Source organism: Rhyacophila brunnea, unplaced genomic scaffold (assembly GCF_057557595.1).
Source record: "Rhyacophila brunnea isolate RB1 unplaced genomic scaffold, BYU_Rbru_1.0 scaffold_21, whole genome shotgun sequence".
NCBI lineage: Eukaryota > Metazoa > Arthropoda > Insecta > Trichoptera > Rhyacophilidae > Rhyacophila > Rhyacophila brunnea.
Genome location: NW_028232871.1, coordinates 27178504 through 27194862, shown reverse-complemented (window position 1 = coordinate 27194862; position 16359 = coordinate 27178504). Strand labels below are relative to the sequence as shown.

Here is a 16359-nt window from a genome sequence, read left to right as displayed (position 1 = left end):
CGATTCCGGTATTTCTGTAATTATTAGTATATTTTTTCATTAATAAAATAACAAATAGAAGTTATCCAACTTTATTCTTTTAGATTCATTTTACGGATCACATGGACATCTTGGTCCATAATATTCTGTTTTTTTCTTAAACCTAATCCTTTTGTCACAACAGGTGTTATTCACCACAGTTCACGGGAGATTTTTTCAGTTCTCGGTCATTTTACCTAACTATAAAATATACAAAGATGAGTTGAAGGTTTTTTTAGAGGGGGTGGATACTTTGTAGCTTACTGGAATCCAAACTGATAGACGTATATTCTAAATTGTATATCATGATAAGGCAATTATTAATGTTAATATTCTCAAAGTTTTGCGTAAGCAGTATTAAATTAAAACTATAAAAGTATAGTAAATTATGAAAGGACAAGAATATAGGACTTTTTAGTTTATTCATTATCCATGGATATGCAGAGAATACAGAAATTTATCTTTGTGATTGGTGTGAGTACAACTAGCAATAGAGCAAAGATCGCCGTTATGTGAACCAACCTTTGGCTGTGGTGACTTGAAAAGAAGTAGATTCCATTTGTCGACACCGACACATTTGATAATTAAAATAATCGAAGATATTAAACTGACCTCTTGTACTTGTACATTTAAATCATTAACTACCTATATCATTCATGGAACACAAAAATAATGAAAAGTGGGTTGCCTTCTGGGTAAGACTGAAACAAGCTTAAATTCTGGAGTGTGGATAAATAAAGCATAATATTAAAGACGTTTTAAAAAATATACTTATGATTTTCAATAATATACGTCTGTATTATAATTAGTCATGTAAAGGAAGCGCGGATTCGCTAAATTGATAATATTTTTGATGATATTCCGTTTTGTATTTTTACCACGTTTTTCTTAGCTCGTATTCTTGTTTGTCCGGTGGTTGTTTAGCCAGTACAAATCTTGCAATCGATTTTTAACTAACTTCCCGACTAGCTAGACATTTGAAACATTTAGAATATATACACGATGCCAATGCATAGTTTTAATACTTTTAGCCATCTTTAAGGAGAATTTAATTCATTTTCAGTTAATTCTATGAAATTCAATTGTAATTCTCATGTAATTCAAATGTATCAATTGTATGAAAAGTTATTTCGGAATAAATCCGTAATCCAATCCACTTATATTGGGTCATAGCAACTAAATTAATAATATATAGTGCGTTACTATGGAAATCAAAATGACATTTCAGTATTCTATATTTGTTTATTTGTTGCAAAATAGCAAAAAAAATATTTGTTGACAATTGTCTTATTTGTCCTAAATTATTAATACATAGAATTGTCAAGTTTATATGATTCAACAGAAAATTTAAAATCGTGGTATATAAAAAGTTCTTTTTATCTTGAAACTATTTTGATATATTATGCCCTAGATATAATATGTCCTAGTCGTAAAGAAAATACAAATTTCTAGTCTATGGCGACTGGTTTTAAATTTATATGTACTATGACTTTCTAAATTGTGATACAACTAGATAACAAAATTAATAGGAACGTGCTAACCCTACCGGATGTGGTATAATAGGCTACGTATTTCGAGTGAGGAGAAATATTGAATAAATTTAAACGCAGTTTAAAGAAAATGATATTTTCAATAATTACGTCTGTATAATAGTATGCAAAGCAAACGCGCATTTAATATTTGACGATAGCCGGCGCGCTTTCTGTCCTTTGGGTCGGCTAGATCGATAATCCGGCTTCAAAACCTTGATCCATGGCAATTGGCTATCATATTTATTTCTTAATTTAATCTGTTCTACAATACCACCAATATATCAATTGAAAAGGTCGTAAAACGAGACAGCTCTTCATTTATCATAAAAATGCTATAATTTTTGTTTTAATACAATAATAATAATAATAATAGCGATGTTATTTATTTAAAATAGTTATCATGTTCTTCTAATAAAAGATACAAATTTAAAAATTGTAAATATATATAAAACAAACAGTTACATACTATATTACATTGAAAATTAATAAATTACATAGAGAAACAATAACAATAATAAAATATTAAATCAAAATAAGTGACAAAAGGTATAAAATTAAACAATATAAGTACATATATAATAATATAAATAAACCCTTAAAATTTTAATGATATTACTATAAAAGGTAAATAAATTATTGTGATTCTTATATTGAAAATAAAGGCGTCGGAATTATAATATATAAGTTATGTAAATTAAAATGAGCAGCTTTTGTATTTTTACAAAGCATAATATCGAGCTTTTTTTCTTCAAATGAAATAACGAGGTGAAATCGAACGTGATATTATTAAGCATAATGTTTACTATAATAATAAATGGTTTCGTACGTTAAAAAACTATAAAGAAGAATGGGGTGTCCATTATCGATGACAATGGAGGAAATCACACAGAAAAAAACATATCAGCAATCTAATAAAAATATTACATTGTAATATGTTATAGAAAAGTTTTCATAATCAGTACCCATCGTCACGATTGCGACGCTCGATGACAATAATATCTCAAAGTGTTTTTATAACAATACAAAATTCCGTATAACGAAATTCTGTCGGTGAGATTAGTATTTTTGATATCCGCATAAAAATAACCAAAGCGATACATCGTGTCTGGGAAACATTTAAACCATCTGAGCATTAAAAATAATTTATGCTCGAGGCATAATGCGAATCAAAACTTTTATTTTTGGATAATAATGATAAAAAAATACTTAATAAAAATATGTTGTCATTTATTGTTTCACCGTAGTTTAAAAGGTAAGTTTATCTTATGTGTCACGTATTATATTACATAATATTGCATCTAGAAAACCCAAAACATAGACTGATTGAAAACGGGGTAACTTTTATTATGCCAATTGCATTGACTGGCAGGTATGACTAAAATGTCCGCTATGAAAAAATCATATATCCATATCAAAACTACATTTTTTGTTTATTTGACTGAATCTGAGGTAAGTACATATCTAATAAAAAAAAAACTGTACAATAAAATTATATTTTAGTTGTATATACCTAATCAAAAACAGAACTTCCTGCAACTATCGATATTTACCTGTTGATAAGAATTGGCTAAGTATGTGTTTATTAATTAATAATTTTCATCAGTTAATAAATAAAAACATTTAAATCAATCTAAACATTTAATTGTTGATAGTTATTCTTTTGATTCCAACATTTTTTTCTCTTTCCTTAACTAAATAAAAAACTATCGCAGTCAATTCATAACACACTACTATAATAGTTTTAAATTGACTTAATGTCTTTAACCCGAATCGATCTGATCTGATAAAATCAATATTTGATAACTAAGTGGTAAGTTGTCACAATTTGTAAAATGCACCATAAAATAGGATTAAAATAAACGTTTATATTAATTACACGACATGTGTTTCTGTATAATATTAATATTTAAAACGTAAAACTTTTTAGGATATTTTTTTATACTTATTATAAAACGATATTTTGTTATATTTATGTACATAGTTTAATTTCTATGGATTTAAAAAAATAAATAATTATTATAGTGGATGCCCATTTCAGTATTAAATATCCTGGATATAAATTTCATTACATATTCTAAATCATAATTATATTATGACAAATAATAAAATAATAACTGTATCAATTAATTAGTCCTACCTAAAAATTCTGTTAATTTTTTCAAATTCACATTCATTTATACTGACAATAATAACAACACGTATTAATTAGATTAGCAATTCATTTTGATTTTTTTTTAAATCAACCCCTTAATAAAAACAAGTATGTTTAATATACCGTTATAATTATTAATCTTACCTTAAATGTTCTCAGTAAACCGTTGTGAAATATTAGTCCTTTTAGAAATAGTCAAATAATTCTTTTTATTTCACAATGTATACCGCTATCAGTTTTAAAACCATGACACTGAATTATTTATTTAGAGAACTTAACAGTTAACAGTAATAAATTAAAATTTATTTTTAAAATGTCACCATAGAATTGTCATGCTTTAAATGCTTTGAAAGCTCAAAATGTTTTTATAGTCAAAACAGTATTTTTAATTTATTTAATTCAATAACTTTCTGCAATATTTAACAGTACTCTTTGAATATCTTTCATATTAATATCACTGTAATGGCTTGAAAAACAATCACAAACTTTGAACAACTTTCATGCGTTTATACGATATTCCGAATAAATAATCTCGAAAGCTTCGATTTAGCTGCGAGGGGATGCACTTTGCAATAGACAACCTTTCGGCTTGAATGTGCCGCGCGAACTAAATTGCCGCCCCGAGTGACGAGCAACGCCACCTAGCCGCGACTGAATTAAACACTAGTTCGCGCGGCGAGGGCGCTAGTGTGCCGAATAAAAACTTTTTTAATGACGTCGTCAAAAAGCTCCCTTGCAAAAATCGTCAAATTTTATATACTGCCTCACGTACGCAACACGGCGTTGTTTTAATTAAAGTAAGGCATTGAATTAAATGTGTGTCGCGCATATTAATATAAACATCATCATTTTAATGAAACTATAAAGAGAATAATGTACACTTAAAACATGAGTAAGATGTGCCTTTCGGAATAAATGAAGGAATAAAATGTGGTAATTCTTCACTTCATTTATTTTACAAGGACCTACTTCAGCATAACAGAAATGAAATTAGTTTAATTTTCTTTATAACCGACGAATTATTTGTCTTAATTAGTACTAGATAAAACTGTTACCTATATAGACTCCTCAAAGAGTCACAGTATGATACAGACGGGACGTGGTCCTGAAGACGAAGATACATATTATTTTTGTTTTTGAATTTAAAACACTTTTTTTTTTCGCTCGCCAGTCTTCTTGCTTCCAGGTCAAACCAGCATTCCGTAGCTCCGGTCCTAAGACTGGTTGATAATAAAAAGTGACTGCGCAGCACACGTTTATCAATGTATTGGGTCAAATAATTTTAATATCAACGTGGCTAGATAAATATGTCAGCTGTCTCGACTGCAAACTACAACGTAAACATACAGTGGACATTATGTCTCATAAGTGAAAAAGATCGGTTACTATCGTAAAAAGAGATGTGGGAGTATGCATGAGAGACCGTAGCATAGCTAGATAGTTTCGGATACTTCTGAAATCAGTAAAACATGTTAACAGATAAATCTATTTATAGTTAACTTGAAACTGAATTAAATAGACTTTGTTCAGTGGCGGTGAACTGTCATCTTCGCCTGTTGACAGTAGATGCCCATATTGCTTACGTATTAATCAATAAGTCATACGAATTTTCTTTCTCATGACTTTTTTTGTTTGAGCTTTTCTACCCCAGATCCATAGAACTTTCAATAGAACAGTTTTTTTTAGAGTTTTCGAGGTAGTATTCATATTTCTAAAATTATTAGTGTTTTTAATTACGGTTGATTATATTATCCCATGTTGAGTAGATTTTTATTTCGTGGTAAGAAAACACAATTAATTTTACAATATAATACGCTCATACAGGTAAAATTAACAGATTTTGGTTTTTAAAGATTTCTTAAGATTATTCACCAGGTCTTAATCTATATAAGAATAAATAATATTATGCTTTTTTTAATTTTTAAGTTTTTATAATATGCTAAAATGAATAATTAATGTTATATTATTATCTTATTCTTATTGTTCCACCCCTCACACAGGTGGGCCACTAATAGGGAAATCTAGAGCTACCTTAAATAGTTTGGTATCACGGAGGTTCTTACTCTATGTAATGGGACATGGTCTTCTATTAGGTTTACCACAAATCTTTCCTAGTTGGGGATTGCTGTACCTTTGTCCTCTCGTAATGTGGCCGAACTACTAGCTTGTTTTGTGGTTCTGATACTACGCAGAATTTCTCGGTCATTTCTTATTCGATTGAAAACATCAACATCTGTCACCCGGTTAGTCCAGGGAATTTCATAGATGCATATACACAGCCGTATCTCGAAAACCTCAACCCTCTGTTACATCTCCTGATTAAGCTTCTTCTATACCTCACATAACATAAAGAAGGGTTGAAAGAACATAAAAGTGAAAGTTGATGAGCACGTTTCTTTATTTAATTATAATTGTAATTAGACCTAGTCACGATTGCTTATATATAACAGGAAAAATAAGAATCCCTACAACTTAAACCGATCAAATTGACACATCAACTGCTGACTAGATAATTACTTTTTAATTACCACATTAAAATTGCATGCTAATTATATCGAATGGTCATTTTAATCGTTACGCACTGGGCGCGTCTTTAGCGTCCGATGTATTGAGAATATGTACGAATGAATGGATCTTCGTTCGTTGTTGTCAGCAATCTATACAGCAGAGTCTTAAGACAGCTGGAAGAAACTTGTGCACATATTATTAGGAACTGTTTGTTTTGTATTATTAGTCAATGACTGGAAAGAGAAATGATGGCCTCTTTAATCTAATGCGTAAGGTACTGGTGTCTGATCCAGCGTCTCCAGGTTTGATTCCTAGTGAGGTCCCAATACATCTAAGTATGTATGTGGTGATTATGATCTTCTCAAAGCCTAAGTATTTCTATGATTTTTTCACAGCTGTAGCGTTAAAAATTAGAAATACGAATGAAGATATTTAACTAGATATTGGTAATAAAGTTTAATAAAAAATAAAGTTTTCAAAAGTGCAACACTAAATTAAAAATTATTTCATAAATACTTTACGTTCACTATGAAACATAAGGGCCTAACTATAATACATATAAAAATTGTACCCCTACAGGAACAAATTAATCGCTATAACAGCTGCCAAAAACTATATTGCTTTATTTTCCTCCAGCAAAAGAGCAATATCTTATGCGGAATCCGAAAACAATAAACTGAGTGCACTTGAAAACTGGAAGGAGCGATAAAATTAAGCACTTATGGCGCTCTTTTGCTTAAGAGTTAAGTACTGTTTCTTGTCGTACATGCATCCAAAAGGCAAACGGAGCCAGTGACAGCAAAAAACGTTATCTCAATAGGTAATATGCATTATTTTACAAAATGTCTATATTGACAATGATAACGACAGAATTGTTTCTAGTCTGCAGTTTTAACTTAACGTGGACATGCTTTCTGCATTAACTTGTTTAAGTCAAAATTAACCCATTGGAGACAGATTTAAAATGAGGAACGGTGGGTTTAATATTTTTGTAAATTCGTTAAAACTTTTCTGTTAAGTATATGCTCAATTTAAATATTTTTATTATTTATATAGGTAATAAAACAATTTAATTTATATTTTTCTTTTTAAATAATATCTTAGTAAGCTTTTAGAGTTTCAATGGTTACATGTAAGTTGTACGTATGCAGTTATTCGTGCGCCGCAGTACGTGGAACATGAGTTCGTATAACATTTTTAATCAAATGACGAGTTCTTCGTTGAACATTTCACCGTGGAATACATTAGTACGTATCTTACAAAATGCGGCGATAATTTGCAAACAGTACTCTTCCAATTAGATTAACCCTAACCTAACCTAACCTAACCTAGTGAAGACATCTCATAAAATTTGCCACATGTTGTTGCATACGTACAAAAAATATACTCCACGGTCAAATGTTCAACGAAGAACTCGTCATTTGATTAAATGTTACACAAACTCATGTCTCACGTACTGCGGTGCACGAATAAGTGTCCTGCGGTGAACTGTTTACGTATAAATTTCCGGATACGGGTTTTAATACCTATCTAAAAAAAAAAGTTAAAACTAATTTTACCTAAGACAAACGTTGCCAAAATGATGCCGATATATCCGTGTACGTAATATGTTTTGTATTTACCCTTTTTCTCATATTGCTTATATTTCTTTGTTTTTTATGTCATGTGTGAACGTCTTGAATTTGTAAGTTGTAAAGTTCATTTCATGTAAATAAATTTGAAATTATATTATTAATTTATATTTTATACCGTCCAACTCCAGACGATGAGATCTGAGCCGCATAAATTTCTCTACCTCCCCTTCCCCGTAAATATTTCGGCTACCACAGCATTTTTATAGATATTATCTAACTACCAAAATTAATACTATGTCAAATTTTCGACTCAGGAGCTCGTTTTTACACTGTCTGGTGATGACTGAGTCATAACAATAACAAGTCGAGTAGGATAGTAAATGCACCCAACTCGAGTAGGTATATCATGTGATCCATTTAGGGCTCGAAATGAACTGAAGCGCACCGGAGCGCCGTTCCTGTTCATGAAACAAAATTAGCGATCCGTTTCGTGGAAACATTAATTTGACCATCTGAACTAGATGGGTCATATATAAACAAAAAATCTAGCACACTTGTTTTTATAACATATAAATAAATTAGATAACTATGATAATTGTGGTTTAATTTAATAAAATGCATTTTTTGTAGTACTTATTCCACTTTCAAAAGTGGAATAAATACTACAAAAAAATTGTAGTTTTATTAAATTAAACAACAATAAAATGCAGTTCCACCATGAATTAACAGTTAACAAAATAAAAGAAAAAAAACTATGATAATATTTTCAGAAAATTGTCGAGCGCTCTGGTTCCTAAAATTTTTCATTTCGAGCGCTGTATCCATTAATGTGATAATCTCGGTAAATATAGTATATACTAGTATTCTATATACATCGTTTTTTTTATTAAATAAAATATGATATGGCATTGCGCTTATAGTGAATCAGAAAATAAGTACTATACTTACATCATTACAAACTGCGATAAAATGACCAACCAGCCCATCAAGACCTATCATCATTCTAGGACAATCCCATTCAAATCAAGATATATGGTTACCTTAACTAGACCTAGTTTACGTAAAATTAGACCTTCATAAAATAAATTAATTGAACATTAAAAAATATATAGATATTGTATTATTTCACCTAGTTTAATAGATTTCCAAGCATTTTCTATTGATGTGCAGTTATTTAAAACTAATATATATATATTTATATTGCTATTGATATTTTTAACGAGTTGTCCCTGCAAAGGCGCATAGGCAATGTTTCAACTAAACTGCGTCTTCTTGTCTACAAGGCTTATCTTATTTCTGCTCAAATAAAATTTGTGCACTGAGGAGGGGAATTATCGCTTGGAAGATACATTGTACAATGTACAACCCCAAATATAACGACAAATGACATTATGCTACACCACTTGTGCATTGAGAGAAAATGTGTTTTGAAAACTGTGTTTCTTAATTCCTCGTGAAACTTTCTCCCGTAATGCAATACGTCAATGTACAATTGAATTATTGCATCCCTTCTTCAAAGCCAACAGTGCAGGTTAGGTGACAATATATTATAAGGAATTTACATCAAAAGCATCATAATAGCTGTCAAATTAATACATTTTTCCTTATAATATTTCAATAATTATTTTTACCAAAAGCCAGATAAAATAAATGAAAATAAATTATTATAATTTTTAAAATATCGAAAATAATGAAGAAAACTACCTACATAGCTGTACTTTGCAATAGAGTATATTATAAATAGAAGAAGTCATACACTATTAATTATTATATTATGATATTTGTACACATTTCTCAAACGAATGAAGCATGATTAGGTTGGTAAACTGCACATAAATAATTTCTTTAAGTTAGCATTTCCGATTTCCTAACTTAAACAATGTCTGTTTTTGATATTTATTGTTTTTACGCTATTTAATTAGTGGCGTGCAGTTGGTTATAAGCGATTTTACAAGATTTTTCAACTAAATAATTATGCCAAGTATTGTCTGGTATTTATTTACTCACCATGATAGATTATTCTTTCAAATACCCTGCCAATTGATAAATGAAATGTCATATTAGAAATGTGAAGCTCTTTTCAAATTAACTTACAATGCATAGTCACTTGTAGCTAACCTAATTAGCAGATTATGTGTACATGTTTATATTTATGTCCACGCTCCATCTATATAGATTATAGAATAACGTTTTTACAACATATTTGTTGCCGGCACGGCCACTTCATGGGAAATCACCAAAATGCCACCCCACCGATCAAAATTAAAATTTTTTAAATTACCATGAAATTGTTTCGATCATTCTAGAACATTATTTTTTTTAGTAGAACACTAAATATACATAATTTTGATTGACAAGTAATAATTCAGCATTCAAATTTTAGCGTCGTTATTGTTGGGTTTCTCGTGTTTAATGTTCAATGAAAAGCTCAAAAAAAATCGGTGTGTGTACTTATGTACGCGCGTTAGAAGTTATACTTCTTTGGCGTAACAAAACAAAAACAAAACTTGTAGCAAACTAGATTCTTTGACTAGCTCTTAATTATCTTGTTAAATTACACACTCAAGATTTTTCTTGAGGTTATTGGAGCGCCGTTGGTTTATTTCTATACACTTTAACTAATATTACTAAATTATATAATTATGTCTCCTTGTTTTTATTTTTAAAGTAACAACTGTCACTGGGAATTGCAAGGAATTGCAAATGGCCGACAATAATAAATTCGCTGCCTAGGCAACGGAACAATTCTAAACTATATATTATACTCTTTAATTGTCACGATTGCAGTATCATACTGTGGCGTAAAGGTAGTGCGTTCGGTTGATAACCGAACAATCGGTGGTTCGAATCCAATCGAGTGCATTTTTTTTCGTGTAAAAAATAAATTATGTTTTACATGTCATACGCCAAAAATACACTCTGATCTGATTTCTCAAACGCGCAAAATAAGTATAACTTCAATTATATTCCAAACTGCACAAACTAAGGTTATCCCTAAGTGTTAAAAAATCCTATGTAAGTAACTCTTTCGTAGGTTAGGTATTCCCACGTAAACATAGATAACTGAAAGCATTTTTTTAATTGTTTACTCCGAATGGATATGAAGATAATATATTTGTGAAGGGGTTCGGTTACATTTTAATACGTAAAGTATTTAAAGTATTTATTTTTATAAATGGGTATTTTGACCGCCCAATAAATTTGGCTGCCTTCGTCTAATGCACATTTTACATAATTATCAATTAACATGTCTACAACGTAATTAAAGTTCTATTTGTGTTACAGGTCTTAATAGCTCTTCCCCCAAAATAACGTTATAATGTTTTGTCCTGTGCCGTCACATTGTGTTACCGTGTTTGATTTATGATATAACACTATAGTCTAATATGTCATCATCATTTTTTACTTATTTTTTCTGTCGTTTTTCTAAGAATAATTACAATAGGATGTGCCCATTCAATGAAATATTAAATTCCAACGTAATAATTTGTGTGGCGTGGTTTGACATCACCGAATGGACAAGGTTAAAATGGTTATACGTCATTCAATGACACAATACTTATTAATTATCAAAAAATATTAATCTGAAAGAAGTCGAAAAACGTATCTTATAAACGAGATTAAATACATATTTGTCAGATAGTGCTTTCATTGCGCATTTCGTCCTTCTCTTATTTTATTCTTAATGTATATCCGTTGCTCAGCGGAGTATATATCCACCATTCAGTGTCATCAAGAATCATTTTCACTCGCTATTCATCTTGCGTCTTTCTAGTTCAGTGGTCGGCAAACCGCGGCTGTGGCTCTTTGGCCTCTTGAGTGCGGCTCTGCCAAAAATGTCCTCTGCCCTATTTGACATGGCTACAAAGAAGAAACAAAGAAAAACGGAAGACGAAAACCATGAATTTAAAAGTTGACTGGACCGAGACTTTTGCGTTTATTCAAAACTTAAATGACCTACTGACCTCTATTATTTGTCGTGAAAAATTGGCGCATAACACGAAGTCAAATTTGGAGAGACACTTTACAACTAAGTAAACACACCCTGTCACGTCATTTAGCACTAAATATCCTGTCGGTGATGCAAGAAGAAAGCAGTTTAGGAATTTTAGAAGAGTCAAGAAACATCAAGTGCTGTATTTAATTGCTGAATACAATCTTCCAACAATGTTTAATATTGCAAATTTTGTGGTTGTTAAAGAGATTTCTAAGAGAAGATATCAAGAGTAAATTGAGAAATCGTCTTATTGATGAGAACTGGAATCGTGCTTAAAATTAAAAACAACAACATACAAAACTGACTTACACAAACTTTCCAACGAGATGTAAGGCAATTATTCACATAGAGTGTTTGTCAGTCATTGTCAAATGATTTAATTTTATGGATACCATACTTACAATTTAATTTTTATCAATAAATAAGATCATTATTAGGTATGATGTCAAGTTTAATTCAGTGTACCTACAGTTTAATTAAGTCTTAACTAAAGTTTATTAAGTTAATCAACAGTGTACCTACATAATATAATTTAAGTTTAAGAAATTTGGCTCTCAAAAGAAATCTCAATCATTGTACTGTTGATATTTGGCTCTGTTGACTAATGAGTTTGCCGACCACTGTCCTAGGCCATGCCAGCACCCGTCGCTCTACTGTATTCACACTGTAAAGTGTAAATGGTATTAGCGATATTCCAGGGTGCCGGAATCCAATTATTGATTCGAAGAACAGGAAGACCATGTTGAAAATATCTTGAAGCATCCGTAGCATTTGGTCAAACTAGGTTCAACGTTGTTTCTTCAAACTTAACCTGGTCGCACATATAAAATCATCTCGACTGCAACACGTCGAATTTTTTGATGTGATTTTGTTGTCATTCTCAAAACACATTTAAATTAATGAACTGATACATTTTGCTGTCAGTCAATCGTTTTGTGTGTGCGGTAAAGAGTTGCAACATTTCCAGCTTTTTTGATTTATGATTATGTTGCAGTCAAAATGGTTTTGTATATACGACCAGATTTAATAGTATGAAAGGCTGCATTATTAATAATATGCTAATTGTTAATTATTCTGATTATGTTGTATGATTCTGAAATATTTCAAAACAACGGTCCGATAATAATTGGCCGCCATCTTGGTATTTTAAAGACTTTTAATTTCAAAAAATATTATTCAATTTCGAATTAGTATTCAGCACCATAAAATACATGTGCTATTTATTTTGGCTAGTATACAATTATATTCTAATAGATTTAAGTTTTGTACGATTCCATTTGAGTCGTTTTTTGCAACAAGCACTGTGTACACTCACCAAATGGCAAATATACACTGACAACGAACACTAGGTATTAACTCTAACTTATATAACAAATCAATACAATAAAGTATGTACAAACTTTATCACCTACCTATCTGGTATAATATTGAGTAAGGTAACGGAGATAAAAGATTTGGGCGTATTATATGATGCAAAGTTCACTTTCAATCAGCATATTCTTAACATCAGTACTAGATCTAGCAAAATGCTTGGTTTTGTTATGAGGATTTCAAAATCATTCGTAAACGTCCGAGTGCTACGTACATTATACGTACATTATCTGTTCACCAGAAAAGTGATTGCTCTTTTAAAGCATTTCTTTTTACTTCTTCCTGGGTTCATTTACAATCCGTATATACTGGCAAATATTAATTTTCATGTTCCCACCAATATCGTAACTCTATGGTCTCCAAGATACCTCGTCGCAGGACAGATGTTATGTTCCATGATGCTGTGTATCGTGCGATTAACTTATTTGATGGCATCATAAAGGTTGATATATTTTTTATTAACTATATAATGTTTGTGGACGTGTTAAATAGTTTAAATTTATAATTGTATATATTATCATGTTTCTTTAATATTTACATAAATACATGCTGTCTTGTCTACTTTCTTGTTATATTAGTTGTTATTTGTAATTCAGATATTATTATAATTTTGTATTTATTATGTATTATGGCGCATTGGCCAATCGCAGTAATGCCATAATACTCTTTTCTAAATAAATAAATAAATTGCTATTAAGTCAAGTAACACAAAACTTAAATACATAGAGAATTTGAAGTTTAAATTACATCAAGCACCTTAAGCGATAGTATTAATATTATAAAATTATATAACATAATTTATATGCTTTTTAGTAGTTTTATTTAATTTTGTTTAGTGTTTATACTGTCTCGTTTTGTATAAGTATTTTTTTAATATTTTAAAGTGTATGTCATTTTGATAATACTTGCTATGATGTAATAATATATTGTGTCTAAATAAATAATATAAAAAATTAAAAACCCTCGTCGTCAAATTCATAAAACCTCATTTAATTTTCATAACCGTTAAAAGCAGTGGGCATGTCGTTTTATATTATATTCGTTCGCCTTTCCCACAAATTCAATTTACTTCAACATATTTTAATCTCCTGTTCTGCCTTTCGTTGCAAAATTTATCATCCATACATGCGACGCATTAGGCAGTTTCTTCTCTTTAATAAATGATTCACATCTCCTTAAAGGGCGCTTAATATTTCTTATTCATATCACCACAACTGAAAATATACCACCGTGTTGTATGAACAGGCTGTGAGAAGAATATGGAATATCAACCCACTATTTGTGATTAATTGACATTAACATTAAAACATATTTATTAGTGTCGCATTGCGTGTTTAACTCTGCTAAAGCTCCCACCTAAAATAAGACATATTTAAATGTAACAACAAAAACAATATAAAAAGAACAGTCTACAAATTTATCTAACGGCCAAATGTATAGTAGTCTCAGAGTAATAATATACAGAGAGTGGTTATTGTTCGGCCAAATGAAGCCATGTTTCTTGCATATAACACATAGTAGAACCTGAATTTTATTATTATTAACTTAACTATGAAACCTTATACCGTAATGTTGCTTCTCACTACGACTATCAAAATATTTAATTACACTTTTTAATAAATCAACTAAAAATAATTACCTCTAACGTTATATTTAACACAAAAACAATAAATTTCAGCACCACGTGCTCGCAGTTTTTAAGTGAATCTAGTCATTCAAATCAGTATTTACTGGCGACGTTTTCAAAAAATATTTAATTCAGCCGTAGAAATTCTATCTTACTCTAACGCATATTGCGGAGATAATATAAGCGTGCCGAATTCTTTCTCACTCACACTTATGGTTCGTATTTTTTCAGGCCTCGATAGTAGTACTTATTTAAATAACTAGATGAATAACAATTAACGTAACGATAATCAAATTAGTGACTCCCAAGACGGCAAAATTAAAATCAAAGTGAGCAGCTGTCAAATAAATACGTAAGTAATAAGCGTTGGCTTATAGTTTATACTGTCGTGGGTCTCAGGTTTGCATCCTGGATTTGGCAATTACACATATTGTTTTTCAATTAGTGTTTGGAGTCAGAATATGGACTAAATAGGTTGAGCAAGTGGTTAACATCTATTTCTCGTAAATAAATCTGTTGATACAACGTCCAATTCTGTGGAGGCTCATATTATGATCCTCTTGGGATCGGACATGGAAAGTAATAAGTAAATTTGACGTAGATTAGAATTTTGTTAACTTGTTAAAATGTTTTCTTTTTATTCTGACTGGCGCTTTTCACAGTGGACTGTATACTTTATGATATGAATGGCCCAACAACTGACTATATTATAACAATAAATAGTTTGATATTTTTATACACTTGAATCGAGTAACGTAGTGTAGTACCAATTTTCGTAGTATTTTCTAAATCCCAATAAAATCTTATTTTCGCTTGCATTTTATTCAACTTATTTAACCAATTAATTATTTTAAAAATATGTAAAATTTATATAAAGTTATAATTATTTAATTTATATCATAGAGTTTTCTTATTTTTACCTTTGTATACCAAATAAAATGTATTTTAATAATTCAGTTTTTTTTAAATATGGCAACAATTTTGATGACGATTAGCAATTATTGTTTTGTTAAACTGTCATATTATATGCATTTGGTTTATAATACATTTATCATCTAAATTCTACACATTGGAACCTAAGATCCATTCTTATTTTGTTTTACATATTGCTCGTCATCGAATCGTGATGCTTTGGTGGTTTTGAAAGAAGGCAGAAAAGTATTGGCACGATGTAGACACCAAGCGAATGTGCTTTCTGGAGATCGGTTTCACTAATCTATAAGAGAAGCAAGAGTAAATAAACTTGTTCATGCAGGAGATGACAAGTATTTTAACGTATAGTAAAAGAATTGTCTATACAATTATCTATGCTATTCACCACACATCAAACGTACTTAATACGACAAGTTTTTTGTTCGCATAAGAAACTTTACACCTGTAAGTCATACTTTTGATGGCAGAATTAAGAACTTCTATAAATAATCAAGCCGCGTTGTAATATTTCGAGTTCCGATCTAAATGGTTTAATCTTCAAATACAAGAAGCAGTAAATGAATATTTACTAGGCATTAATAATAAACATTTTTTTATATAAAAATATTATCATTACCTTCCAAGTATTTGCAATAACTAGTAAGTAA

General features: G+C 30.2%; 1 protein-coding gene across 1 annotated transcript in view; it reads right to left on the bottom strand.

Moving 5' to 3' along the window:
• Positions 1-4295, bottom strand: part of Con (leucine rich repeat protein connectin) — a 189976-nt gene extending 185681 nt beyond the window's left edge. The window contains exon 1 of the mRNA XM_085948841.1: positions 3847-4295. The gene's annotated coding sequence lies outside the window, so the exon portion shown is untranslated. The remainder of the gene's footprint in view (positions 1-3846) is intronic.
• Positions 4296-16359: the final 12064 nt, after the last annotated feature.